The sequence below is a fragment of the Copidosoma floridanum genome, unplaced genomic scaffold (assembly GCF_036245765.1).
Source record: "Copidosoma floridanum isolate Cflo_tuat_1 unplaced genomic scaffold, Cflo_Japanese_pri ptg000029l, whole genome shotgun sequence".
Taxonomy (NCBI): Eukaryota; Metazoa; Arthropoda; class Insecta; order Hymenoptera; family Encyrtidae; genus Copidosoma; species Copidosoma floridanum.
In genome coordinates this window covers 8,007,073-8,011,536 of record NW_028321906.1, presented here as the reverse complement: position 1 = coordinate 8,011,536, position 4,464 = coordinate 8,007,073, and positions in this window count along the sequence as shown.

The window sequence follows — 4,464 nt, the reverse complement described above, 5'->3', positions numbered from 1 at the left end:
GAGTTTAGCCTCGAACTCCGCTCTCTGTGCAACAGTTCCAGTTGTCTAGTCTCACTCAAGTGGGCATCTCATTAAAGCACCGTTGGCTTCTTTTAATTGGCACACACCCCATAAATTGAATAGGCAAAAGTTTCAACTCTTCTTCGCTTCTTTTTATTTTCTTTTCTCCATCCCTCTCTTCTTCCCCACCTGCATCGGTGAATTGTACTCCACTGCCTCTTATACCACAGCTACGTATCTAATTGTATTCAGTGTGAGAAAGTTTTACCTTAACCGTTCCTGGCCTAGTTCGAAAATATCCAAGTGAGAGTAATACAGCAGCAAACAACTATTGCTTCTTCTGATTTTATGATCGTCATTGTTGAGCGCTAAATTCCACGAATTTTATATAGTTATGAACAGTAAGTAGATAAAAAATTCGCGTTGATATTTCATTAGGCTTTGGTATGCTCTTTTGAACGCTGATGTCATGCTGGTGCTCTAATAAAATATGTCAGGGATTGGAATTTTTTTATTTCGTCGCGTATAAAGTTACCTTTATGTCGATGCTTTTATTAATTTAATTTACTGTAAATAGTGTCCTGTTAATAATTTTCACATAGTTCTTGAAAACATTAAACATTTTTTGTGTTCTCAGAATAATTACGTGCCAACTTTAAATTAAATTTAAAAATGTGGAATACTCTTTTATTTGGACGTAAGAGTTTTATTTTTTTCACATTTTTTCTATTCGTTGATAAAAGAGATTTCGTATTATTTTATAACTTGAAATATAACATGTTATTAAAATAATTTCTGAAAGGATTTATGTTGATGAAATTTTTATGCAGAGACACTGTGTCATGAAAAAAAATCTTATAATTACTTTGTGAACAAAAAAATTTTTAATTTTAACTGTGTACATGAAGTTGCGCTTACAATTAACATTTTTTTTCTTGAAAAGGGATCATTAAAAAAATTTTGTTGCCTCTGAAAAAAAGGTATAATTTTATAGCAATATTTTTTTAAGGCATTAGTTTTGCGAGTTCTTGCATAAACTGTATTTAATTCGACTTTTCATGTGATACAATATTTGCAACGGAAAACGACAACCTGTTATTTTTTTAAAGAAATTGTATCAAAAGTCACGAATAAGAAAAGAGTATAAATCTAATTTGCAAAATGTAAGCTAGATATTTTTCTCGACTCTTAAATAAAATAATTGCAACAGTTGTATACCAATTTTTTCGTTTGGTTAATGAAAACACTCCGATTTCACCCGTGAAACGGAAAATTCAGTTTTAATGAAAGTTCGACCGATGGAAACTTGAAAGGCTTCATGCCTTGCGTATACCATCGAAAATTAATTTTTAGCTCTCAGTTATCCCCGCAATACATCATTACTGTAATAAAACGAGGCCAGTGTAAACACCCGATAGCACGGATTCGCAATTTCAAACTCGAAAGGCAAACTGAGTTCGGGGCAATGAATTGCAAATAACGCCATTGTAATTCAATGATAAAAACAAATTTGCCAACTTCATGAATACATTCAGCTCGTTTCCCACTTTTTCGAATCCACCGTGCCCGCGGCCGTCCGAAGTTTTCAATCGCGATGCGGGTCGTTTCGGTATTAACTTAATTGCGTTAGCAGCGCGACTTTCAGCTGGTCTTATGCTGCGTGGGCTTTAAATCGCATCCGGAGAAAAGTTACGCTTCTGCTGGAACACTTAGAAATTTCCTCGTTGAATCTTAAAAATCCGGAATTTCGCGCTCCTAACTCCTAGTGGGGTCTCAAACTTTTTCGAATCCATCCAAAGAGGACGGTTGTACAAGTGCCCTTTGGCGCTTCAATAGTTGAAACCGAGGTTGAAACAGCGTTTGAATATCAAAATCTCATAGAGCTGCTGTGCAAGGAAATATGCTCTGAATATTTTGGTCACCATCTTATGAACACGTGCAACGGCATTTACTATACTTAATTGCACTGGCTGTATGTAAAAATTCATGGGGTTCAACATGACAGATACATTTCAACAACATAACAACATTCAACTTGAGAAAAAAAAAATTTAAGTGGAAACGGAGTACAGTAATAGAGTCGAATTATTACGTAATAAGAGATTCACTGGTTGTGCGTTGAAGTATTATTTCTATCGACGTGTGCAGGCGTTTTTGTCGCCTAGAACCAGTACAAGAATTCCTATCCCCCGCGAGCCACGCAGCCAAGCCAACTATTCTACCGAGCAGACCAGGGAACTACGGGGGGAGAGGGAAAAAAACTTCTTACAAGTTCTAAACTTGTTGTCCTACTTTTGCTCATTTTTCTTTCTACTCTTTGAAAAGCGTATCCAACGCATTATGCAAGAGTTGAGGGACATTACTCGGTCGCGTCTGTTGTGCGATTCCAACAACTGCAGGGAAAGCGAGTCACGTGCTTTACAATACTGACTCCTAAGCCATTTTCTTCTTTGTCTCGTATCAAATTGATAGACACACACTCTCTCTCTCTCTCTCTCTCTCTCTCTCTAACAAAATACGTGGTCGGTGAATTTTTTACAAAGTTTCATGTTTTTTGAATGTGCATCCTCGCATGTTGCACGTGTTGGCGCTATAACTCGGAACATAAAGGAAAATATAGCGTAGAAACGGGGTGGGCGCGTTTTTCATGAATTGGAAATTATCGAAGCTATTCCGTGATACGTGACTCGAGAAGAGGGAGGAAAATAAAACGAGAAATTTAATGTAGATATTTTCCGGAGGAGAGCAAGGAGGTGTCATTTGCATGAAATTTCGCGTTCGATCTCATCTCGCGTTCGCCGTGGAGCCAATATCGAGAGATGAAAAGTCCCGCGCGAGGAGGTGAGATTACAATTTTAAACTTTTTGCACGTTTCGGGTCATTGTAGTTGTACGAGCTTGCATTGATTACCACGATAACTCCGGCGGATGCTCTCGTGCTGAAAAGACGTGCTCGCGAGTGTCAGTCGATGTCGAACTGTAATAATGGTTTTATTGATTGTAGATCAAGAAATGAAGAAATGGGGAAATGGATATCCTGAAAATTTGATGCGATTGGATGGAAGCTAACTTTGAGCCATGTACATGACTGATCTTTTTTTTTTTATTTGACCTACGATCAAGAACGATACCAGGCCTCCTTATCTTTTGTTTGGGTGCACATTATTTAAAAAACTGCTTTTTACAAAGTTTAAACTTGGTAACGAGGAAAGAGGTTTATTTTTCGAGCCATTTGAAACTTTACATCCTTGTTAATTTGCATTAACAAACGCATATATGGCTGAATTTAAAATTATTAGGAGCCAAATCGATGCACATTGGCGGAGTCCGATAAAATAATATTCACGTGCCCGGATATTGGTTGTACGTACGGGTAAAGCGAGTAATTTTGTGAATTTCCACTGACTAGGCTCGGGCACGCTTTTACGTATGCGAAAATCACGCGTTACTACACTGCGCATACACAAGTATACGTATGCACACAAACAAGGAACATTTGGCTGGCACGGAGGTTGTTTACTACGAGGGAGCCTCGAGCCACGCGATTTCACGTAAGTATTAGGGCATTTGCACTTTTGCGGGTGTTGATGTTTTCGGAGTGTTTGTGCTACGCATGGGTGCCCTTTTATCACGATGTAGTCGCTCAGTCGTCACTGTGGCATAAGTAATGCGTTTCTCGGGTCTGCGCGGGCGCAAACATCGAGAAAGCCAAGAGGGTGCAGATGAGCACATTAGGGCGCGGTGTCTGTGCGCTAATTACGCCATACAGTGGGCGCATGGAAAAGAGTTTGCGTTGGCGGTATGCCCGTGTGTAATTGCACTTTGGGTTAATGCTGGGGAAAAACAGATACGATGCATGGGCGAGGAAGTCAGCGGGGAAGAAGATACTTTTGGGGTCTAGAAATGAGCTCAGATTTTTCTAGTTTGACACGTCTCTGTGAACCACTTCTAGGTATGACAAAAAAGTGTCCTAATATGTAAATTGCACGTTACAATATTCATCGTAATGTGCCAAATATTAATGCCAAAGAGAAAAATTTTACTGAATTTACCTTAAAATTTTTCAACGAGAATAGCATACGCGTTTCATGAACGATTTTTTTTAATTCAATATGACACACGCAACCGATTGATGTTTCGAGAACTTATTAAACAAAAAATAAAATAACTAGTATCATTCGAATGAAAAAAGAAAATTTTTTCATGTTCTTCTGTTGAGGTCAACAACGTTTTTGAAAAAAATCCAATTGCTCTGACAATATGTAATACTTGTTAGTGCATATGATTTATTGTTACTCTATACGTGTGTACTTATTTTTACGTCCCCTGCGGATGCTGCTCGTGTCATTGAATTTGATACATACGCACTTGTGCAGGCTCTAGTATCCTGCGGGGAAAAAGTTGTACACTTTTGCCGAGCTTGCAGAAAATCAAATGAATGTGAAACATATTAAAATTGTTTTTT